The sequence below is a fragment of the Polypterus senegalus genome, chromosome 10 (assembly GCF_016835505.1).
Source record: "Polypterus senegalus isolate Bchr_013 chromosome 10, ASM1683550v1, whole genome shotgun sequence".
Classification (NCBI taxonomy): domain Eukaryota; kingdom Metazoa; phylum Chordata; class Cladistia; order Polypteriformes; family Polypteridae; genus Polypterus; species Polypterus senegalus.
This window is the reverse complement of record NC_053163.1, coordinates 58,371,066-58,398,243: the sequence shown is the minus strand read 5'-3', so window position 1 is coordinate 58,398,243 and position 27,178 is coordinate 58,371,066.

Below are 27,178 nucleotides of genomic sequence, written 5' to 3'. Positions count from 1 at the left end.
TCATACTTTTCCAATAGAGCATTTCTTTTATTTGGAGGAGAGACTTTAATTTATCATTGTAGCAATCACAAACGGAAGCATGTATCCCTGGGTGAGTTAAAAGTTAGTGAATATTTCTGTCCTTTGGGGTCCATCTTTAAATAAGCTCCTGATTCTCTAAAGGATTCTAAATCCTGGTGCTATTAAGTCTAAAATACACAGTAGGTGGTGGGACAGTGTGTTTTTCTTCAATTGCTTTTGTAAATTTCAGTGTTTTCTTCTGTTGTTATTTGTGTATAATTGCACAAAATGCACATATATAAATATAAATGTAAATGAAATATATATCTCAAACACTCTTTACATCAATGCATGTATTTACCAAGCATGCCAAAGTAGGAAAACAGTTCCAACTTGCTAAAGTTTTCTATCCATTTTCTTAATTTAAGAAACTACTCCTAACAGAAAATGACATTCCAGCAGAGATTGGCACACATATCCTGGGAAAGGTGGAATGTTGTGGAAACGCTGGACAACAACGATATGACACAGGTAGATTCATATTTGTATACTTGACATGATTGACCCATCTATGCAGAGAAGCCTTGCTCTGTCAGCTGAAAAGAAAGTGTCCATAACATGACTCTTTTGGCCAATGGGAAAACTGCAGCTTGGCAAAAGAAATGATTTGGGTATGTCACAAGCAACCATGTCTTGAATTTTGCACCAAACTTTGAATATCCTTACAATACACGAGGTAATAAACAGATATATAGATTTCCGCACGACTCTCTTCCAGCAAATCAACAGGCACATAAAGATCACTGACCCAAGGATGGATAAATATATGTGAATCGCAAGTGATATCAACACACTGCTGGTCATGGATGCAAACCTTGCTCATTCCTTTTGCTTATTCTCTGGTAAAGCATTCTCAATCTCCCAGCAACCTTTAACATCACAATAATCCCATGGGATGTTGTCCCTTATCATTATTATCTTTGCGGTGAAGCCTTAGCATCAGTATCAGAAAACAACAAAACACCATCACAAATGCTAGTTTGCAGCTTGGGGTTCCTTTAAAATTATAACATCATTCATTCTCAAACTGCTTCATAACAGCTTCTCATGTATTAATAAGAGGAAGGACATTTCTTATCTTAGTCAGACTTTTAGTGCAACAAAAAAATAATTCTGAGACGCTTAATAAATACAGGCATAGATCTATTTAATGAGGTAGTGTTGTTTGTGGACTGAAAAAGAGAGATCACAGAGCAGCTTATCTTAAATTTAGTTGGTAAGAACTAAACCCCAAAAACAGTGGTGGTAGATATATTAAATACTGTATTAATAATTCTGAACCATTACATATTGAGTAATGTGCATTCCCATTTCCCTGCAACTGAAAACATTAACTTTTTGATTAACGCCATCATTAAAACCCAGCCTTTCTTTTTTCATAGTCTTAGTGTTGGGCGTTACAATTCAGTTTACTGATTTGATTCTTTTAAACTTCCCATTTAAGTGAATAATTTCTTTTGATTCATTTGATTTGTTTAATTCATTTAGAATCTGGCATATAAGGTAAGAGTGTGGTGGTCCCCTCTGTTTGCATCAAAATTTAATAATCGTACATTATTTTTATATATATGCAAGTATTTTTGTATACAGTATAAATGTATAAGTAATAACAATCTTTATTAATTTATATATATATATTATATATTTAATTTGATAATTCATATGACATTGTCCTGTTTCAGTACAGAAAGCATGATAACACTAATGCATAATTAAAAAAATATGTTTCCTTACAGAATCACAAGTCAGTGAGAATTGTGCAACTCGTTATAATTTATTTACAAATCAAACAAATTAGAATCGTTAAACTTGTTCTCAGGTAATGACTCACTCATTGCTCAAATGAGTCAAGACTCATGATTAAGATGGTTCTTGCGCATAAACTTTAAACATCTTAAATGTTATGCGGGACATACAAGTGCTTTAGCAGTCCCATTGAGCTCCACTGAATTGATTCGTTTGGACTCATGAATTAATTCATAATATTTACTGAAAAGAGTTCACCCATCACTACTTGGTCTACATTCTTACAAACTAACTGTAACGATCCTTTGGTACCATAAATTTTTTAACAGATAACCCAAACTGTGTTTTTTTCTTTCAATGATTCAAGTTGCCATATCAGACCTGATTGAATCCCCTCTTCCAGTTCCTCACATTACGACTTGCCATTCCATCTTTACACTTCTCACAAAGGTAATTCCTTAATACATAAAAAAGGACTTTCTTAAACTGGAGAGCTCCCGTTTTTCTGTTTTTGTTCTCCTTATGGACTCTATCAATTCAAAAAACCCAGAGAGTTTTCCATCATACTGTTCTTTATGCCAAATATATGTTTTTCATTAACCACTGTAGGAGATGTAGTAACTTTGTCCTAACATAAACATAAACTATTGAAAACAACCGGCTGATGAACTATATGACTAAGTCCAGAAATGTGCAAATTATTTAATCTAGTTATTTAATTTTAGCAGTTATGCAACAATCATCTTAATCTGTCATCATTGCTGGCATGATTAATGCATGAAGCTGATAGATCAAATTATATTTTAAAATTACTGGCTGAGATTAATTTATACAGACCACTCTGCAGAACCCAAAACTAATGCACATTAATATCAATATACCAGAAAAGGGAATCTATTTTATAGCCAATATTCTTTACATTTCTTTTCTATGAAATTCCAAATGCAGTAACACCATCCTTTAAATAAAGTTCCCAGAAGAAATGCAGTGATTTTACCATTCAAATACAAAATAGCTCAGGGATACAATGGACAATGGACATGGCAATACCATACTTCTGCAGCATGTACCAAAGAGGTCATCACAAAGAGACCCTTGGAACTTGAAACATGAACCAATCGATTAAATAAACCAAATGGCAAAGTTACATATATAATATGAGATCTTGTCGTACAGTGATGAGCCCAGATTGTATTCAGTTTTCATTAACAACCAAAAACATTTCAGTTGACTCCATGACTATCACTCAGATAGCATTTTATTTCCTTTAACAGCTCTTGTCTTTCAGCTCTACTATAGATTAAACATATAACTAAAGTTTTACATTGTTTCTCATTTGTATTCTCCATGTAGAATAATAGGATAATGGTAGTAATTTAAATGAACTTACTCTGAATTTTAAATTTTTCATTTTGTAATTATCTTGTCATCATCAACATTAGTAGTTCTTACTCAATTAAAAAGTTGAAGGTGACACAACAAATAAAAATAAATGTCATCATGATCTCACTGACATGCTTTATTCCTATACAGTAGTTACATAATGTCAAGTAGGCTTTTTTTTTTGATGGAACCAAGTATGATAACAGGATCTGTGCAAGAGCTCAACCATTAAGCAAACAACCTTGACATATTGAGCTTTGTGGCATGCATGCAAAAAATGTCTTTCACTAAAAGATATTATGAATTTATTAGTATTTCAGTGTTTCACTTGGCATTAATATGCTTACTGTTGCACATCTTTGTATTGCACAGTCCATTTCTTTGTTTATGTTATCCACTGCTGAAAAATATACACAGTCATATTTTTGAATAATTGAATAATCATATACCATACTCTTTACCAAACAGAAAATATATATCATACTGAGCACAAACTGATTTTAACATAAAATGATATAGGGCGCATGCTGTTGTTTACAGCATGTCCACCCACTGATGAATGCTTACTTTGTATTCACTCAACAATATTAATGTCACAAAACAATACTCTTGTTAATTTCAATTATTCTGTCTGACTTTCCTTTAATTAACAATAATTACATAGACAGTATTTTAATTGTTGGTACTAACTGATGTAAATGAAAAAAAAGAAAAGTGTCTTCTTCAGGTTAATGCCAAGTAAGCTAAAATATTTAAAAAAGTTTATTATAGCAATAAGCACAAAAAGGAGTGTTCACAAGGGAAACTGCAAAGTGCAACTATAAGAGCATACATACATCTTTGCTGCTTTATTGGGCATGTTTTCACAACTAGATTGCTCACTCAGTACAGAAGTACCACTTCGAAACAATCCCTTTCTCCATCATTCCAGAGTATGTTCTTCCACCAGTAAATCTGTGTTTGCATGTCTAGGCTCCAGAATAAGCAGGAATGAAGTAGGCATTTAGCAGCAGCACTGCAGATCTAATAATAAAACTGATGCATAAAACTAATCTAAGCTGAATGAAGAAAAAAAAAAATAGAGCAAAAATCCAACACCTGCCAAAGCAAAAAAATAGCAGAATGAAGATGGTCAGTGAAAGTCTGAACTTGAGTATCTCATATCCAACTAGTTGAATTCACCAGTAAGACTGGAATATTTAAAGATACTTGGATCAAAAACTGGAAAGGATGAACTTTGCAGTAAACATAAGCTTCATCTGTTCTCTTTCTGTCATGGGCACATTTTGGGTCCTGCATTTTGTACAACTTGGGTTTTCCTGACGACAATTCAGATGGCCTCACCTGCCAGAACTGTATAGTTAACTTAGGATTGGTTGGAAAAACACATGATTTGAAGGATCATACCAAGAATCTGATTGACATTAGGCAAACAAATGGATTGACTTGTTTTGCTTAGAGAATTTCTGATTTAGCTTCAGTCTAGCCAGGTCTCACTGTAGTCAGTACATGGCCAATACTGGCAGCACCAACTTGAATACAGACTGTTTAACTTGATAACAGAAAAGGAAGTCATAACTTTAATTTCTAAAATTAAATCTACTGCCTCTCCCTTAGACCCAGTCCCAAATAAACTAATGAAATGCCCCATTGCTCATCTGGCAGCACGAAATCATAGTATTATCAATAGATTCTTACAGATTGGCACTGTTCTTAATGCACAAAAAGTATCAGTTATTCGACCATTACTGAAAAAAGCAGAACTAGACTGTCATAGCTTAATAATTATTGACTTCTTTCAAATGTACCTTTTCTTTCTAAAATGCTTGAGAAAGCAGTCACCACACAGGTTCAGTCTCACGTATCACAATTTATCAGAGAAATTCCAGTATGGCTTTCATACCAGCCACTATACAGAAATGGTTCTAATCTGTTCTATATGACATTTTAATGTTTTTTGATGAAGGAAATTCCACAGAAATTCTATTGTTAGATTTAAGTGCAGTCTGACACTACTGACCACATTACTCTATTACATAGGCTTGAAAATGAAATGAGCTGTCAGGCACTGTTCTTGCGTGGTTTAGTTCCTGTTTATCAAATCAATTTATGTATTGTAGAAGACTGGCCCAGACACAGACAGACACGGACTCAGAATGTCCAAAATAACAAACATTTATTTCTATAACTGTCCCGCACACAACACAGTGTTCTAATACACACAGTACTCAGTCCTTCTTTTCCTTTTGCTGCCTCTACTCCTTTCTTCCTAATTTTCGTCCTCCTTCTCCCGACTCTGGCCCCTGAATGGAGTGAGGTGACCTACTTGATAGTGCACCTGGAAGTGCTCCAGGTGTCTCTTGATTAACATCCAGCAGCACTTCTGGGTGTGGCAGAAGTGCTGCATGTCCAGACTCTGGAGCTGTCCAGGTGCCCCCTGGTGGTGGCCACAGGCCCCCACCAGGTTGAGCTTCTGAGCTCCAATTCCGTGGCCCCAATGTAAACCAAGGGGGCTGCCCTCTCGTGTCCCGGGGGAGGTACTCCTGGTAGTACGCCCATTCCCCCAGTCTTCTCTTGAAATGAGAATCCCATCTGGGCAGGATCCCCGGCTGTCCATCACAGTATATACAAAAATGTGCTGACTGTACTCCATCATTATATTCAGAAATAAAATATAGTGTCCCATATGACTCAGAATGCACACCTTAACTGTTTCCACCTTGGATAACTATCATTAGAAAATATAACAATTTTCATTCATATGCAGATGTTTCTCAGCCTTTATTTTAGAGTAAACGATGCTTCTTAAATAATAGTGTCAGTAAGTTAACAACATTTATTTATATAGCACATTTTCATACAAGAAAAAATGTAGCTCAAAGTGCTTTACAAAATGAAGAATAGAAAAATAGAAGACACAATAAAAAATATAAATAAGTCAACATTAATTAACATACAATAAGTAAGGTCCGATGGCCAGGGTGGACAGAAAAAAAAAAACTCCAGACGGCTGGAGAAAAAAAATAAAATCTGCAGGGATTCCAGACCAAGAGACCGCTCAGTCCCCTCTGGGCAATCTACCTAACATAAATGAAACAGTCCTCTTTGTATTTAGAGTTCTTATGTAAGGACTTGATGATGATGGTCACGTAGACTGCTGGCTTTCAGTCCATCAATGATGGAGCATCATGATGCTTTGAGTAGGTGGTGGTGGCACAGGCCGCAACCACAAAGAAACCGGAAAAAGAAATAGAAGAGAGAGTTGGGGTCAGTACGGATTTTGGAGCCACTATGAGTAGTTATTATGATGAATTGAACATACAGAGTATCAGGATTAAGTTGAAGTGAAGTTAGGAGAAAGCCATGTTAAAGTAATGTGTTTTCAGCAGTTTTTTAAAGTGCTCCACTGTATTTGCCTGGCGAATTCCTATTGGCAGGCTATTCCAGATTTTAGGTGCATAACAGCAGAAGGCCGCCTCACCACTTCTTTTAAGTTTAGCTTTTGGAATTCTAAGGAGACACTCATTTGAGGATCTAAGGTTACGATTTGGAATATAGGATGTCAGACATTCCGATATATAAGATGGAGCGAGATTATTTAAGGCTTTATAAACCATAAGCAGAATTTTAAAGTCAATCCTGAATGACACAGGTAACCAGTGTAGTGACATCAAAACTGGAGAGATGTGCTTGGATTTTCTTTTCCTAGTTAGGATTCTAGCAGCTGCATTCTGCACTTGTTGCAAATGATTTATGTCTTTTTTGGGTAGTCCTGAGAGGAGTGCGTTACAGTAATCTAGTCGACTGAAAACAAAAGCGTGAATTAATTTCTCAGCATCTTTCAATGATATAAGAGGTCTAACTTTTGCTATGTTTCTTAAGTGAAAAAATGCTGTCTTAGTGGTCTGATGAATATGCGATTTAAAATTCAGATTACAGTCAACAGTTACCCCTATGTTTTTTACTTCCGTTTTAACTTTTAATCCTAATGCATCAAGTTTATTTCTGATAACCTCATTGAATTCATTATTGCCAATTACTAAAATTTCAGTTTTCTCTTTATTTAGTTTGAGAAAATTACTATAAAAAAAAAAAGTTAAAGTTAAAAGAGTGAATAGATGATAATTGGTTGTTGCTAAAAACACTGCATTTATTTAACACTTATTTATTGGAGAGAATGATGCAGATTGCAACAACATTGTCAGGGTTTAACTAAGTTGGTCTAAACATTAGTTTCACTGAATCAAGTGTTATCTTTGACCCAAGTATATCATTTAAAATACAGTACACATAAAATATAGAAAAAACTGTTCTTTTTGTTTAAAACGTTTGGAAAATTAAGACAGTTTCTAAACATGTGGGATAATAAAAAATCAAAGCATTTATTTCTTGTAGGACTAAATACATTAGTCACTGGCTGTTCAAACACTCTACTGTATATTCAATTAAATGCACATACTGCTGAAATAAACATTACAAAAACTAGAAAGTACGACAGCATAACTCCTGTTTTGTTGTTATACTGTCTTCCAGTTAAATTTAGAGCTACTTTTAAAATCCTACTTCTCATGCATAAAGCTTTAAATGGCCATTGCCCTAGTTACTTACCTGAACTTATTATTCCTTTCAAACCACAGACCATACCCTGACTAGAGCTGCTGATTAGCTGTGTCTAGTGTATTTCTATGTTTGTTAGTCATTTATACAAAAATAACAAAACAATATTTATAAACTGTTACTAATCCTTCTCTATTCTGTTCCTCTTCTTAGTATCCTGCTGAGGCACTTAGCACCACTGCACCACTTGAGAAAGATATCTGATATACTGGGGGCACTGGAAAGAAAACATGAAAAAAGTATGTTGTCATATTAGATGGCCCAGCAAAAACTTGTACCCTAGAATGTATAGGAGTGGGTGGGGGCCAGTGGTCTGGGGGGTCCTGGACTGTGGTTGTGTGTGACTGCCTTTTGACTTTTTAATTAATTTTAATTAATTGTGGAACACCCAGCGGTTTATCCTTTTCAAAGATGCTGCTAGCTGTATTTATTGTCCTCTCCTATATTGTTAACTGGGAACAATCATGTTAATGGACAATTTTGAACTGTTTTGTTTTACTGTGTGTTTAAACAATTCTACATATTTACGAGTAGATATTAGGTAATTAATGATTTGTAAAATGGTATCACATTATACCTTTGAACGTCTTATATTACTCTGATACCACACTTAGTGAAGAGCATTATATAAAAATTAACCAAATTCTAAATTGTCTTCCTCCACAGGGGGAACGGCAACTAACACTGCAAAGATAATTACAAAGTTTATAACTTATCACAACTTATCAGATCCCTGGAGGTTTTTAAACCCAAATTCAAGAACATATTCTTTCTACTCACCAGTACATCATTGCTACTCAAGGACTGATTACTTCTTTATAGACAATAACTTCTTGCCTAAGATTAAATCTTGTAAATACGATGCTATTGTTATTTCGGACCATGCACCTATGATCTTGGAGCTGAAATTACTAAGCCCCATACACTCACCCCGCAGATGGTGCCTCAACCCGCTTCTATTAGCTGACGAGAATTGTACTGAATTTATATCCAAACAAATCAAATTCTTTCTAGAGACAAATACATCCCCCGAGATCTCTGCAGGAATACTCTGGGAAACTCTTAAGGCCTTCTTAAGAGGACAGATTATCTCATATCTTTCCCACAGAAATAAATCCGAAGCGAAGAAAGTAGCAGAGATAAAAGCGAAATTACTAAAATAGATGAAGAACACGCCAGACTACCAAGCGAGACTCTACATAGGAGGAGGCAGGCTCTACATTCAGAATTAAACCTCTTGACAACTAAAGAAACTGAACAACTAATTTACAAATCCAGACATCATTACTATGAACATGGAGAGAAGCTAATAAGCTTTTAGCTCAACAAATTCACAAGCAAGAAGTGCAAGCAATCTCGTAATCACTAACACGAACGGAGATAAAATCATCAACACAAAAATATAATGCACACTTTTAGAGACTACTATAAATCCCTATATACTACTGAGTTTAAAGAAGACAATATACAATCTAATGCATTTCTGGATACATTACAGATACCACAAATAGACGCTTTTAGTGTGGAGGAACTTGATAAACCTCTGGCATTATCAGAATTACTAGATGCTATAAAGTCACTCCAAGGTGGAAAAGCAGCAGGCCCTGATGGCTACCCTGCAGAGTTTTACAAGAAATTCTCCGCTCAGCTAGCTCCCTCCTATTAGCAACATTTACAGAAGCCAGAGATAACCAATCTCTTCCACAAACCTTTCGCCAAGCACTAATCACTGTCTTTCCAAAACAAAATAAGGACTTATTACAATGTGCATCATACAGACCAATTTCACTTCTGAATAACGCGTTAAAATACTCTCTAAAATCATAGCTAGAAGGATGGAGAAAGTGCTCCCTGGTAATATCACAAGACCAAACTGGATTTATTAGGGGCACTTATCTTTAAATGTTCGACGCCTGTTTAATGTAATATACTCACCAACTAAATCAAACACCCCAGAAATATTATTATCATTGGATGCAGAAAAAGCATTCACATGATTGAATGGAAATACCTTTTACTATTTGGAGAAGTTTGGGTTTGGCCCAAGCATTTGTGCATGGATTAAATTACTGTATACTAACCCAGAAGCTTCAGTTTGCATCAACTAACATTTGCTCAGACTACTTTAAACTAGAGCGTGGCACTAGACAAGGATGCCCTTGTCACCACTGCTGTTTGCATTGCCATTGAACCACTGGCAATACATTGTCGAAATACTGATCAGATAAAGGGGATTAGCAGAGAAGGACTGGAACAGAAAATCTCATTATATGCAGATGACATGGTACTGTATATATCGGACCCAGAAAATTCTGTGCCTGCAGTCTTAGCAGCACTCACAGAATTTCAAAAGATCTCTGGTCTCAGAATTAATCTGAATAAAAGTGTACTCTTTCCAGTGAATTCTCAAGCATATAATATTAGATTAGACACCCTACCTTTTATCATTGCAGAACAGTTTAAATACCTGGGGTAAACATCACAAGTAAACATAAAGCTCTTATCAACAAAATTTTGCCTCTGCATGGAAAAAATTAAACAAGACTTGCATAGATGGTCAACCCTTCATCTCACACTAGCTGGAAGAATTAACACTGTTAAGATGAATATTCTTCCTAAGCTCCTTTTTATTTCAAAACATCCCAATATACATTAATAAATCATTCTTTAAGCAATTAGATTCAACATTTATTTGGAATTCAAAACATCCACGCATCAAAAGAGCGACCCTACAAAGACAAAAGGCAGAAGGCGGCATGGCTCTACCTAACTTCCAGTTTTATTACTGGGCGCAAATATACAGGCGATAAGAACCTGGACACAAATAGAAGAACATACACAGGCTTGGACCGCAATAGAAGTAAAATCCTGCAGTACTTCTTTGTATTCCTTGCTCTGTGCTCCAATAAACACACGTTATCGGCAATACACTAATAACCCAATTGTGCTCCACTCACTTAGAATCTGGAACCAATGTAGAAAGCATTTTAAGACGGAGAAGCTTCTATCTGTGGCACCCTGCAAGAGAACCACCTCTTTCAACCTTCACAAACATATGCAGTTTTAATATCTGGAAAAATTTGGAATTAACTTGCTTAGAGATCTTTATATAGACAACGTCTTTGCATCCTATGAACAATTACATTCCAAATTTAACATTCCAGCTACACATTTCTTTCACTATCTTCAAATCAGGAACTTTGTTAAACAGAACCTTCCAGATTTTCCTCATCTTGCACCCTCATCCACGCTGGAAAAATATTGCTCAATTTCAAGGATTAGACTCCATCTCTACAATATATAAAATCATTTTACAATCCCTTCCTTTCAAAGATCCAAGAGGACACTGGGAAAAGATCTCTCAATTAATATATCAGAAAAGGAGTGGAAAGTAGCAATGCAGAGAATTCACTCGAGCTCCATATGCGCAAAGCATACAATTATACAACTCAAAATTATATATCGAGCACATCTGTCTCGACTAAACCTCTCCAAAATGTTTCCAGGGCACGATCCAACCTGCGAACGTTGCAACCAAGCCCCAGCCTCACTGGGTCACATGTTCTGGGCCTGCACCAAATTAACATTATTCTGGACAAAAATTTTAATTACCTTCAGACAGCCTTGGACTCACAATCCCTCCTAACCCATTAACAGCTGTGTTTGGGGTTCTTCCAGAGGGCTTAAAGTGGAGAAGACAAACAAATTGTGATTGCATTCACTACACTGTTGGCACGCAGACTTATTCTGATAAACTGGAAGAACCCAAACTCTCCTCTTTAAGTCAGTGGGAAACTGATGTGTTATATTATTTAAAATTGGAAAAATCAAATACTCAGTTAGAGGATCCGTACAGACTTTTTTCAAAACATGGCAGGATCTAATCAGTAATATTTTAAAATAAGTTTATAAAGCACAGAGAATTTATTAATTTAGGTATGTTTACAAGCCTTGACTTTTACGCCGTTTGGCTTGCTCTCTCTCTCAGGGTGGGGATCGATCTGTTCTTAACTCAATTCTTCTTTTTGTAAAACTTGATTGCTTTGTATGGATTGTAATAAAATTAATAAAAAAAAAATTCTAAATTGAATTGAAAAATGCTATCGGTTTAAGAACTCTTCTGTTATTTCTGGTCCAAGGACCAGCATAACTCAGGTTGTCATTGGAAGTCTGCTTTGGCCAAAGGGTCACTAAGCTAAGATTTCATCTGACAATGCCTAGTTGCCTGCAGCCCCAAGTGTTGTGTACTTCTTAAAAATTTCAGATTCTGAGACTTTCTCAATAATCCTTTCATTTCTTACAGTCAAGACCTATGTTTTGTCCCTAGGGTCCCCTGCCATCCAAGTGAATTGGGTTTGGCTTTTTTCTAGCCCTCTTTGGCCTCACTATTAGAGGGTCGACATGATGCCACACTCCCTAGGCTAGGGAAATGGTGTAAACACCTGATTACCAGGAATTGTGTTGGTCTCTTGCCAGTGATATACGGCCTTTCTCTCACTCTTAAAGTAAAAACTTCAGACACACCTGCTTGCTTACATTCTGGGGAAATCTCCTTTAATACAGTATGTGATATAGTGGATGTCAGTTAATAAATTAAAAAGCTGTACACAAAATAAGGCTTCATTTGCAATATACAGTAGTGCTGCATTTGACTTTTGAAACTATAAAATCAGCACAATGCATTTTTGGTGTATTGGAATAAAATAATAGAAAAAAGGAACAGACCTTAATTTTATTTTTATGCTAATAAAAAGGAAAGACATATGTATTTTTTTGTTTGTGTGCAAACTAAAATGAGCCTAGGATCTAGAAGAATTTCTGCAAACTATGAACAAGTGACAAAATGCACACAGTAATTGCTCTGTAACAAGGTTATTTAACTGTCAACATGCAATGTACCTGTGTTTATTTTTGTTTGCTTTTGACACTTGGTTCAATGCATTTTTCCACAATCGTTTGATAATACAACATAGCAAAAGTAAGTCTGCCTCCTCTGGCAATAAGCATAATGTCAACAGAAAAGTTTATAAGCAAAAAAATAAATAAAAGGGGAAGAAAAAATAAAACAGCAATGATAATCCAACTGTCAGGAAAATGATCCACACTTGCCCATCAGAGAAACCTTGGCATAAGAATTGAATCAAGTTAGAAATGGTCTGGAGAGTTACACATAGCAAAAGATTGAATTTTTTAGGTCATGATTGACTATTATGTTACAAAATTTGAATATTAAACAATGACCTGAGCATAAGGGTTAGAATTGTCAGGTAAAACCACAAAAAAAGTTTCTCTGTCAAGGGCTGCTTAAAAAGTTGAACTTTTGAGCAGTTATACTTTGTAATAATTAACTATTTAATTGTAATAATGTGTTTTGCAATATTAAGTATGAAGCTTATGACAAGTGAAAGTGAAAATAAAATTAGTAATAAGTGATATTTCCTTATGATAAGACTAATTAGTAGAGCTGTCAAAGTGTTGACAAGTTCAATTAATTTGAAAGGCATTATGTGTTATTTTTCCTTAATTATGCTCAGTACATTGATGTTTTGATAGCTTTTGCTATCTAAGCCAGTAGTTTTAAGACTTGAGTCTGTGGCCCTGGTGAGATTGACATTTTGAAAAAGGAATTAATTATAATTTTAAAGATTGCCCTTAAATCAGCTAGTTTTTAAATAAACATATACAGTACATAGGCACCTGAAACATTCTTCAATTATTACATAAAAATAGCCACATATCAATACAGAAATACATTAGAGTAGGGTTCTAAACTTCTGCAATATACAAACAGCTGCCAGGTGGTACATGAGGAAACAAAAAGGGTAAAAAGTAGGACTTTAAAGGACTATTGGTTACATAGTTGCCATATGTGAGTCTCCACAATGGGCTGCACTTGATTCCCACCACTCATTCTGTTGGTCTCTCCCACAACCGTTTTCTGTGTCCTTTGACCTGCCAAATCAAAGTTTTGCACACATTGGCTTTAATGGAATAACTTGCTCCCACTTACACACCTCTTTGAGCTGACCCATGTCAGAATGAAGAATACTTGTGAACAACACACCAAGACTGATGGATTTTTCTGAAAGAGAGTGTCTTAGATGAGAGCTATCTTTGTTATCCCCTCCACCGGTATGAGCAGTCTGCACATCAAGTCTGCCTATCACTAACTTTATATATGAGGTCCAGTTCTTCAAGATTACAAAATTTGTAATGTTGGTTAGCATGTTTTAGTGTACCAACAATTTTAGACATTGTTAGACTAAGGTAGAAGAATATACATTCACCCTTTCACATTTGTAAAGGTCAGAGGTACAAGACTGCTGCAAATATTCATAAATATTAATAATACTTAGACCCCCCCATAACTATGGTGGGGTGTATCACGTGTATCACAGTGGAACAGTGTTGTTTAGTGGCATGGCAAGTACACTGCATAAGCTGGATATGGCTACATGGATCAAAAGGAGAGGGGCAGGTAAGAAAGGAGAAAAAGAAATTGGAGAGAGGAAATCAAGAAGTTAGTGAGCAAGTGAGCTGGAGCTTGAGAAAGATGAAAGCTGGGAAGGATACCTAGAGTTCTACTCGGGCTTATGTTAGAGGTGAGCAAACTAGCAAGAGACAGCATGTGCAATAAGCGGCAAAGAGCGACAGAGTGCATAGTGCACACCAAGAGGGAGCTTGACGTCTGTATCTGATGAAGAACTAAGGGAGAAGTGAAGATGGATGGTAGCTGGCATACATCCTACAAAAATAACTTTTAATAGTAATGGCATAGCATGCAGTTAAACTATGGATAATGTATAACACATATTTAATAATATTTTTTGTGATACAAATTATTTTCAGTATTGATATATTTTGACATGTGATGTCTGTGAGTTTCTTTTGTCAAACTCCAAAAATATTCCCATTTAACTTATCACGGCCAACTCATGAATAACCAAAACCATGAATAACAAATTCACAAATCCGAAGAGGCAACTGTATAGGGAAGAACAAGGACACATGTTAACAATTATTAATAATAAAATACCCTCATCTAACACTGCATTTTAATGTTACTGATATTAATTAATAGTCAAAACATATTGTTTCATAGATAGAGTTGCCAATATTTGATAACCTTCATCCTTATTTTTAAAAAAATAACTGCAAGAACAGATTGATAGATAGGGTTAAGTTAGTAGCAGAAACAAACTGGAACCTGACATTGACAATATTGACCCTAAATAAATATAAAGACACTCAACCTTCACAATTGACTTTCACTTATATTTTTTCCTGGAAGTATTACAGTAGGTAACAATCTATGTTTCTAATTTTTTTTTTTATCAGATTCATACAGTATGTAACTGCATGATTTGTGTAATTCAGAACTATGGCAATCTAAAATGTATTACATATCAAACCATACCACAGTTCTCATTCTAAAAAGCATTTGAAGAACATAAGAAAAACTAAAAGAAGAAAAACTAAAAGACATAAGATCACATTTAATAAATGTTCATTACTTGACAATTTAAGACTGAATGAAAATGGTGATATGTTATAATAATTCAGTTCCTGAAGATGATACATAAAGTAAAAGGGTTGAAAACCCCTGGCCTAGAAATATTATGTGACATTTAATCGCATATTGTCAGTAGTCACTGTGGTTAAGCATTTGCCTTGATTAACAGATCTATTATTATACAATATCATACAGTATGATTACTGAAAGCAGTAATCAAAATTCAACATCACGCTGTACTTTGCAGCATTGGTGTTATATAAGAGGGGGGGCCCTGACCAGATGCCGCAACATTTTGGGTGGCCTTGACTTAAAGACTGGGAACCCCTAATGTAAGCTATTTTATTAACGTTGGATAACATTTATGACAGTTACTTTTGATTTCAAACTCTCCCAAATTGTTCAAAGGACAAAACTGTGAAGACTTGTATGTCAGTGACATTTATATTTGCCCACACTAAGTTTATAAAATCCTTGGTTTATCATTTAACAGCAAAACATGCATGGGTGACTGTTAAATACTCTAACGTTAAGCAGCAAATTATGTAGTAGACTAGAATCCATGGATATGCAACCGACTTCTGTCCATTAGTTAAATAAATTTTAAAGCATTAACTGACACTATTTATTTAAAAAATGAAGTACATTAGACTAAAGATGTCATTCAGTAAACTCTGACAGTTCTTACACAATACTTTCACATGGGAGAATTGTTGCAAAGATATATACAGTATGTAAGGCACAGGTAAGCAGCTGAGAAGTTGTATAGCAGTCACATTTACAGGGGATTACTGGACATTGTTCAACTACCTTGAATAGCACGTGATTATTCAAGATTAACTGAGCTGACATGTTGTGATTGATTGTGATGAAAAATAGTAATCAGTTGACAACCCTAATTATAAGATATAAAAACAAACTGTATAAAAATAAGTTTTACACCATCTCAACAGGGAAAGTCCTGGGTGTGTCAAAAGTTAAGTAGGAGGTTCTGAACACTTTGGAGCAGGAATTCTGAATAAAACCCTAATTAGATTTGAAAAGACACACCAATCATCTTGAGAACAGAAAGGAAGGTCTAATTCTGTGTCATTGCTTCTAAACTGTTCTAAGAATATTATATTCTTTCTTACTTATATTTTTCATGTAGTCTCTTATGTTTGTATTGTGAAGGACAGCTGGGTCCCATGCCCAGCAGGGACGCCCCTGCTGCTTATGTTCCGGGGGAGCCACCATGGGCAGTCCAGTACCTCCCCCGAGACACATGGTGGCAGCCTCCATGGCTGACAGTGATTCCCCAACCACCCCTAGGGCTCCATGGGAGATGGAGTCTTCTACAGCCTGGTTGAGGGCTCGGATGGCCGCTAGGGGGAGCTGCATGGACTCAGCAGCCTGGCTGGACGAATCTTCAGTCCCACCCGGAGGTGCAATTAGGACCAGGTGGTCAAGCACCTGGAACACTTTCGGGTGGGTTGTAAAAAGGGCCAGCCACCACCACTCGAGGAGCCAGGGTCGGGAGGAGGAGGACTATGCTTGTGGAGGAGTGGTGGTAGAGGAAGAAGAGTGTGTTGTGCTTTAGTTTGTGCTTTGGGACTGTGTATTGCCTGTGGGTCACGGGGAAGACGTGCGCCCACGGGTGAAGAAACAAATAAAGTCCTTGTGTTTTATACGTGCCTCCATGTCTTTCTGTGTCGGGTCAGGCGCCTATATAGCGCCTTTGTTACAGTATTTATTTTTAAATAAACTCTTAAAATATTAATTTGATCTAGATTCTTACATTTTGCTGGTATTAGAGTTTGGGAGGGAATCTACCTAGGGGTTGTGAATTAGGGCCTGTGAAACGAAGGCCTGGAACAGGGATCCAAACCTGTGCTAGGCCCAGAGATTTGGAATTGCATTGTGGGCCATAAGGGCACTAAGGTCACCATTGCCTCCACATCTCTCACCACTTAGCCAGCTAGTAGTTGGGTCAGACCAGGACCAAAGGTGACCAAAGGAAATGAGAATGGCAGATGGACAGCATATAAAAAAGTTGATTTATTATATATATAAACAAACAATTCTGATTGCAATATACAGTTACAGTAAAATGTACACAAACAAAACAAATTATTCTTCCTGTAAAATAAGACAATAAATAAAAAAATAATCAAAACAAAAACACACAGCACTTCACCAAGTTTCAAACTTAGTCTCCAGGGACTCATGCATAATGGCGTGCATAGAATTTACACTAAAACATGGAGTACAGACAAAAGCAGAAATGTTCTTACACACAAAAAAATCAAGATGCATAAATTTGTACGTTTGCCAACTTCCACATTCTTCCACTCCATAAATCCCGGTCAGTGTGAAAAGAAACACACGTGCATGTGCCTGCTGCTACTCCCCAAACTCCTCACAGAATTACACCTCTTTGAATATACAAATCAATATAAATAGCCCTTAAGCTCAGCATTCTGTGAAAAGGCAACGGCAAAAGCACGTGGGGAAATAGGAGAATTTCAGGAAGTGGAGGCAAGGAAAAACGTACTATTTGTTTAAACAGTGGTATAAACAACAAAAGGAAGTTGATTGAGTGACATAGAGTGTCTGAGAAACTCAAAAGCTCAAGTTCACAAAGTCGCACAGTGCCTGAAATAAAAAAGATGTCAGATATCAAAGTCGCCATGAAATGGCAAGTCGTAGCCCACCGTCTTAGTGTCATATTAGGGTACAGAGAAAAGAAAAAAAATAGGGACACAGTAGGGAAAAAAGCTTGAAATGTCAACTTTAATCTTGAAATTTCCACTTTAATCACATAGTGTATTTTGTCATTAAAGTAGAACATCATAAACTTAATCTTAAAATCATTTAATTTACTAGTTTCTCAAATACCATCTTAACTAAAGTAGCACGTTAAATGCTTTGTTTTTTATGTCTTGTTTTTATGTTCTTCTACGTGCTCTATGTGTGTGAATCACTATGTGTTTATTAATCAGGCTTTCTCTTCCTCCGAAAAGGCACATTCGTGATATTACAGCTCTCTGAATAATTCAAATACTGATATGTATACTTGATATCATTTTCATGATGATAGGAATTAAAGCATGTATTAAACATGGGAACATGGTGGCGCAGTAACAGTGACAAGCTGGCGCCTTGTCCAGAGATTGTTCATGCCTCATGCAAGATGCTTGCTGCACCATGCGCGACCTTCGATGAAATAATTTATTGCAGCAGTACATCTCTTTCAAACATACTAACCCCCAATTCCTGTCCTTCCTTTGCTTTCTCCAAATACCCAATGGCCACACAATCAGCTGTGTAATAGATGTAAAGCCATCTGTAAGCTGAGAACGTAGATGGTTCAAAACTTTTAAGGAACATTGAAATATCTTCATAGTACATGTTTAATTATTCTATCCATCTATCCTTCCAGTGTCACGCCAGCCCCATCAAGAAGTGAGGCAGGAACAATCCATGAACGAAAGCCAGCTCCATGCTAGCGCTGTGACACCCTGTCTTCACATGTTTAATTATTAACAATATAGATTATTTAAATGAAGTTAAAATTTTATCTGTATAATATAATAAACATGTTTTGCTGCATTTCATCTTAAAAATGATATCATCATCATATGTAAATACCTGCTAAAGTGGCTCAGGTTGTGCAATTTTATAACTGTATCGCAAGTTTACAGTGAGGTAATTGTACTTATAAGTACAAACAGTTCTATAAGAAGCACTTGATGGACTGATTGATTGTGTTTATAGTTCTTGGGATGAAACTGTTCCTGAACCGTAAAGTCAGTACAGGAAAGTCTCTGAAGCATTTGGCGTATGGTAGCAGGTCAATAGACAGCATTGGTGAGACAGCGTGTGCTTGATGCTGTATACTGATAATTCTCTTTCCGATCAGCTGCTGTATAGCTGTGATTCCACACTAAGATACAGTGATATAAATACTCCGAGTGGTGCAGTGAGAGTAATATGGAAAAAGATGATCCGCTGTGGCAAACCCCTAACGGGAGCAGCTGAATGACAAAAAAGTAGGTGTAGTGACAGTAACAATGCTAAAGCAGCTATGGTATTTGGAATAGTTTGGCCATTCCATGGACCATTAAATTGTTACAAGTTAATTACAATCAGATGCCTTAAACTAATAAACAATATGCAGTGTGACAGATAGGGGGCGCTCTCGCTCCCTTGAACCCTTGTCCAAGACTCCAGACTCCAGATAAAAGTCCAAATGTTGACTTTATTAATTCTGCACAGTGCACAAAGCACCCTGTCCTCCACAATACTCATACACAAACCAATAATAACTACAATAATACTCTCCACCACTCCCAGACGCGTTGCCCTCCTACCACCCAGCTCAGCTCGCCGTCTGGGAGCTCCCACAGTCCTTTTATACACCCTGACCCGGAGGTGTTCCCAATACCCTGTCCATGTGATTCTTTATTACTTCCGGGTCAGGTACAAGTCCTTTTCTTCACCCCGGAAGTACGTCACTTCTGTTGTCGCTCTTCCTATGAAGCACTTCCAGGTTATAGGGCACAAATGATTCTTCGGTCCTCTCTGCAGCTCCCTCTTGCGGCCCCTGTGGTATCCAGCAGGGTCGTGTATAAAAACTACATAGTCCATGATTCCCTGCTGGTTTTCGGGGCACCTCCATACTGGAGGGAGGGCTCCATCTGGCGGCCTGGGGGTATTGGCCGGGATGACAAGCCGGCCATATACCACAGCAGTTAATTTCATTGTATATGATAAAGTCGCATGAGGGATGTGGATCTAAAAAAAAAGGGAAACCACACTGGAACTAAAGCACTGCTTTGATGCAGGGTGCTGCCAGTTTGCAAAATGGATTGGAAGACGTTCACTAATTGCAATCTGTTTTGATGGCTGTAAACATTGCTCTCAAATCCAGGTCTTCTTCTCAGTTTCCAACACCTGCAAAAATTTCACTGGAACAACAAAGCCAGTTATTTCATTGATGTTCTGTTGGAGTTTTGGACAACTGATAGATACTGTATAACTTTTAACTATGCTGGTTGATCATGAGGTTTTCTAAGTCTAAGCTTACAGTATCTCCAACTCCTCAAGGTGGCTTGTATGAGCAAGTCACAGTCCAGAAGCTGAGGTTTTAGCCACAAACATGACATGAGCCTTACGACTCAATAAGGGTCTGATTCTTCTCATCCTTTCTGACAGAGGCCATGATAAATCGTCCTCAATTCCATCACACTGGTAACAATAAAATGTCCTTTTGTTTTCTGAATGGGAGAAACTTTAGATCTTCTTCCCAACTTTACCATCCTGCAGCTATACCAGCTAGGCTGAAATCCACAACCTCAATGTGAGTCAGACATTCACTTACAAATGTGGAACACCTTGCCTTCTGGAACCTCTATAAACTTCTTCTTACACCCACATTGTAACTCAAACTTGGACTGAGGGCCATTCCTCTCTATCCCAACTGTTCCCCCTTGTGTTCCTGCATTACCTTAACTCATGAAGATATCGATCCAGATGGCTCTGGGGACTGTCACTATAGTTTTCCATCCTCTGATGAAACTAAGACTGTTTAGGATACCTTCTTTGGTGCCATCTCTGCCCTATCTTGGGTCTTCCCATGCACAAGACAACTGCCGGCCAAAAATGATGAAAGATGGAAACCTTGTAAATTGTGCCACAGTAGGTTCACTACTTAAATTTCTATTTTTCACTGTCATGCAGTTTACCACCAATGTTTCGTGGTGACCCCTAAAATGGAGCAGCCGAAAGAAGAAGTTTTCATATACATAGATCATGCATAAATGTCTCAGTCCATAGAGTAAGCAATCAATCAATCATGTCATCTGACTCTTAATATGCATAGCTTTATTATTTTATCCAATTAACTAATGCCACAAGCATTTTCTCCAATTTATCCGAACACTGTCTCATAAATAAGGCTGATCTGGGGACTCTTCTACTGATCTTAGCACTGCTTCATAGGAGGTGTGTTTGGGCTTTCCCATTAGTGTATCGTCATGTTCTAGAGTTCTAAAAAGGTGTTTGTTACTCATTTAGCTAATTCTAACCTTGGAAAATCAAGATGGTGATCTCTCTAGATAAGTCAGACCTTATGTGCTTAAGCTTTAATCCACATTTAGTTAACACTTTAGTTAATTTCTGTGCAGCAAGCAGCAGTGCACAGGTCTTGCCGGCCAATGTCTTAGTTCAAGTTGGTAAGCCTATTTACTAAAAATACGGGATCCCCTTCTCATACACTGTCATCATTTACAAATGCTGACTTTTTCTTCCAAGTAAACCGCCCATGATGGAAAGGATGCAAGGACACTGACACGTGAAGCTCGACATCTACAACGGAGCTCATAAAGTCCATTATACATGTGTGCTCAGACAAGCTATGCCTGACAGCACACACCTGCCAAGACGGCCCCTCAGTGCCTTCAGCACAAAATGGTGACTACCATTTTTTTAAGTTGGCTTAATTTTATTCTTAAAAGTGGCAATGTTCAGTTTAGCTCTACTTTGAATTAATGTTGAAGGCTGCACATTACCACATACACACATCTTCCTCTTAAAAGACTGTTTCTGATCTGTTGGAAAGGCCTTTGGGACCATTAACACAGTGAAGATTCCTCTGTCAACAGCAGTGGAGGTCTTCCTTGGCTTACCAGTCCCTTTGCAATCACTGAACTCACCAGTGCGTACTATCATATCCATGATATTCCAGACAGTTGATTTAGGTAATCTTACTCCTATTCTTGTTTTTCAGCCTCATAATGGCTTCTTTGACTTTCATTGGGACAGCTGTTATCCTCATATTGAACAATGGCAACCACAGACTCCAAATGGTAGAAGCAAGCTGAGGTATCTTATGGCTGCATTAATGAAGCAATGAAATACACCGGAGGAATCATAAACACCTATGACGCCAATTGCCTCAGACATTATGATGCCCTGAAATAGGGGGACCATGTAAAAAAGAGTGATCATTTTTTTCATGTTGTGAGTGAAATGTATGCAAATACTCTTAAAATTAAACTCTGCAATGTAAACTTTTACCACATCTGAATTGTTTGATTTGTAATTTTAAACTGTGGAGCAGAGGACTAAATCAAGGGAAAATGTGTCTTAGTCCCAAACATTATGGAGGATAGTGGTATGAATGAATTCAATTAGTATTTTTAGTGTGCAATTATAACATTGTAAAAACATGTTGCATTAAATGTGAAACCAATTAACTATGTAGGGTAACTGTGAATTAACAATGTAATGTTCTTGACTTTGGAAAATAAAGGACTATGTATTTTAGTGGGTATCAGGGGCCTCTTGTATAACGCTGTGCGTAGAACTCGCACTATAACATGGCGTAAGCACAAAAGCCGAAATGTGCTTACGCACAGAAAAATCCAGATGCAGGAATCTGTGCGTACTCCAACTTCCACGTTCTTCCGCTACATAAATCCCGATCAGCGTGAAAACTAACGCTCGTGCACGCTTTATGTAACGCCCCAACTCCTCCCCAAATTACGCCTCTTTGAATATGCAAATCAATATAAATCGCCCTTAAGCTCAGCCTTCTGTGAAAAGACAATGGGAAAAGCACGGGGGAAAATATAACAATTTCAGCGAATACCAAGTGGAGGCAAAGGAAAATATACTACAATAATCCCTCGCTATATCGCGCTTTGACTTTCGCGGTTTCGCTCTATCGCGGATTTTATATGAAGGCATAACTGAATATATAACGCGGATTTTTCGCGGGTTTTGCGGACAATGTGTCTTTTTACTTCCTGTACATGCTTCCTTAGTTGGTTTGCCCAGTTGATTTCATACAAGGGACGCTATTGGCGGATGACTGAGAAGCTAACCAATCAGAGCACGCAGTTAAGTTCCTGCTTGCTGAATGCAGTGTTAACCAGGAAGTCTTGTCTCGCTCATTCAGCATCAACGTGTTTCGCTGTGTAAAGAGTTGTGCTCTTTTGTGTTTATCTTTGTGCATAGTCAAGCCCTTCATTATGACTCCAAAACGATCTGCTACAGCTTCAGGGGCCGTGCCCAAGCGCAAACGGAAGATGTTAAGGATTGCCGAAAAGGTAAACGTTTTAGATTTGTTGAAGGCTACGATTCTTTTTATTTAAAAAGTAGGAAAGGAATATAAGATCTACGGCCGCAGTGTCCTTTTAACCAGGGTGCAAAACAAGTTGTAAGTGGATGTAATAAGGCAGTAGTCTGGATGGAATCTGCTTTAGGGATTTGGATTGAAGACTGCCAGAAGAAGAACAACGGCAGTGCTACACAATCGCCTGAAGTGGCTCCTTTAAGGGCTGTAACGCTCTCCTTTGTTGTGCAGTAAAATAAAACTCATTGTTATCGGACAAGTCATCGTGTCATTGTTGGTGAGTAACCATAAGTAATTTTCTACTTACAGTACTTAGTACATGTACGTACGTTTAGTGTCACTGTACACACACATTTACTGTATACTATTTTTGTTGCATTGTACGTATTTATTGCTGGTGGCATGTCTATCGTAATGGCTGTAACATGTGATATCGGAGACACTCAATGTCTTTAAAATAATATTTAGGTTTTACTGTAAATAAACAGTGTGTTTATATATATAATTTCAATGAATCTTACCTAATATCTAAGAGAATGCAAAGGGATTATGCTGTATAACTCTGCGGGGAATATTTATAAACAGTGTAGGAGAGTTTATAAGGGCTTAAAATATATAAAAATAACCATAGAAACATATGGTTTCTACTTCGCGGATTTTCACCTATCGCGGGGTGGTCTGGAACGCAACCCCCGCGATCGAGGAGGGATTACTGTATTTGTTTAATTAAACCATGGTATAATCAACAAAAGTAAGTTGATCGAGTGACATAGCGTGTTGGAGAAACTTGAAAGCTCAGATATCAGTCGCCATGAAAAGGCGAGTCGTAGCCTACCGTCTGAGTGTCATATGAAAGCTTTTTAGGGTACAGAGAACAAAAAGGCACACTGTGGGGGAAAAAAGCACGAAATGTCAACTTCAATCTCGAAATTTCAACTTTAATCATGTAGTTTATTTTGTCATTAAAGTAGAACATCATAAACGTCATCTTAAAATCATTTAATCAACCAGTTTCTCAAATCATCGTAATTAAAGTAGCACATTAAATGCTTTGTTTTGTATTTGATCTTCTATGTGCTCTATGTGTGTGAATCACTACTTGCTTCTTAAACCGGCTCTCTTCCTCCGACTGTACACAGAATCCATTACATTCGTGATATTACAGCTCTCTGAATAACTAAAATACTGAGATGTATACGTGATATCATTTTCATCATGATAAGAGTTAAACCACGTTATTAAACATGGGTTTTACAGTGCAGCGATTGTGCACGACCATCGATGAAATTATTTATTGCAGCAGTACTCATGGGCGGCTCTAGGCTTGTGGTGGCCCTGGGCAGAAAAAGACTCGGTGGCTCCTTCCCCCGTCAATGTCAGTGAGGTAGCTTATGCACGGCGGATGGCCACGTCCGTTGCGGACACTACATAGCCGCCTCGTGCTCATGACACAAGCATTTAACTTTTGTCGAAATTTGTCGCTGCATTTTTAGCTGTGTCGTTAGTTTCTCTTTCTGTTTTATATTCAATATACAGTATAGTGGCGTGGCCACCCATGCAGTTCTTGCTTTTTTTTCTCCAAGTAACCGATTGCCATCTGTAATAGATGTTAAGCCATCTGTAAACTTGGAGCGCTGATTCTTTAAAAAGTTTAAGGAACACTGAACTATCTTCGTAGTACATGTTTAATTATTCTATCCTTCACTCCAGTCCCAGTGAAGAATATAGATTATTTAAATGAAGTTAAAGTTTTACCTGTATAATATAATAAACAAATTTTGCTGCATTTCATCTTAAAAATGATATTGTCATCATATGTAAATACGCGCTTTATAAAGTGGCTCAGGTTGTGCAATATTATAACTGTAATGCAAGTTTACAGTGAGGTAATTGTACTTATAAGTACAAACAGTTCTACAAGGAGCAATGATTGCTGCAGTGAGAGGAATATGGAAAAAGATGATCCGCTGTGGCAACTCCTAACGGGAGCAGCTGAAAGAAGAATAAGGTGCAGTGAGAGTAACAATGCTAAAGCAGTTATGGTATTTGGAATACTATGGCTATTCCCTGGACCATTATATTGTTAAAAGTTAATTACAATCAGATGCATTACACTAATAAACGATATGTGGTTAGTTTCAGTGTACTGTATTTATAAAGCCGCGTCAGGAAAATAAGGAGTAACCACACAGGAACAGTAGCACTGCTTTGACGCTGAGTGCCGCCAGTCTGCAAAACCGAGCGGAGAACTTGCGTACAACAAGGTATGAGGTACCGTGGAAAAGTGCGTGGCTTTAGGCCAAGTGTAGGTTTTATATATCGCAATTTGAACGTGGAAAAGTTCTTACGCAACATTTCTGTGTGTACACACCGTTTATACATGAGGCCCCAGGTGTTTATTGATTTGCTTTTCTGCCCACCCTTGCCATCAGAAAAAAGTGCTCAAAATGCTGTAGAAAGACACTGAATACTCAGTAGTATTAATCAAATCCAAAATCAGGTCTACATAATGTGTAAATGGCACTCAGTGTTATGATAATTATATTCCTTTTTATTTTTTTTCTTATTTTACAGCCAATTGACTTATCAGCTTGCCATTCCCCTACAAGTTTAATCAATGTTTAATCGAATCAATGTTTCACCACATTCATGATTAACACGTAACAGCTAAACTTCTGCAATAAAACAGCACGGTTCTGAAGTAGATAATTTCTTATCTTTAGTATAATCTACTTCATTTAACTGAAACCACACTGAAACCGCAAGTAAAACTCTTTCAAGGTTCTGAAAAATGAATCTATTGAGAACTAATTAAAGCAGCAATCCATTATAGAAAAAGCATTGTTTTGGGACTAAATCAATATAATGTCACATTTTTTCACTAGTTAACATTTTCTTCAGCAATTAGGGTTTAAGAAATTATGAGTATCCGTCATTTCTAAGACTGCCTTTAAAGAAAACAAAACCACAAAAGGTTTCTTTCTGCTGATCAAACTTGTAAAACTGAAAAATAGAATTTCTAATAATGGATCAGTGTTGAAATAAACAAAAGCACGGTCTTGTACAGTTCAAGTTGTGTTACCATGGGAATGTACACAGTTTTAAACTGATTATTGTGGCAATTTTAGAAAGAAAAAGAAAAGATAAGCAAAATATGTGTTGTGTTTTTAAAAAGAAGATAGAGCAAACATGAATGTCATTGGATAGCTGCAGTCTTCCTTGTTAAAAACATGGATAGCAGGACTGGGAAAAACAATTGAGTACATTTTTAAATCCCAGTTGACACTTAGTATATTTGCTTAAAAACAAATCACACTTGACCTTAAAAAAGAGATTCAAAGAGAAAATATAAAAAGATTTACCTCCACCTATCTTGCAAATGATGTTTCATTATTCTTGTAGATAGCAGCTCATAATAACTTGCTTGGGTTACCCAAATCTCAGCTCATAACAGTTTATATATTTTAGCCCCTTTTTCTTGCCTGAAGAAGGGGCCTGAGTTGCCTCGAAAGCTTGCATCTTGTAAGCTTTTTAGTTAGCAAATAAAAGGTGTCATTTTGCTTGACTTTTCAATTCCCTTTAACTGTGAATTTTTCATTAAATGCAATTAGAGCAACACATTTTTTGAAGTCACAAGTATTAGCGTTGTACACAAACCATGAACCAAACTTGTATGTGATGCAATCCCATTGCAGTGTTGAAGTATTGAAGTTCGTACAGTTAATTTTAGTATAAATCTG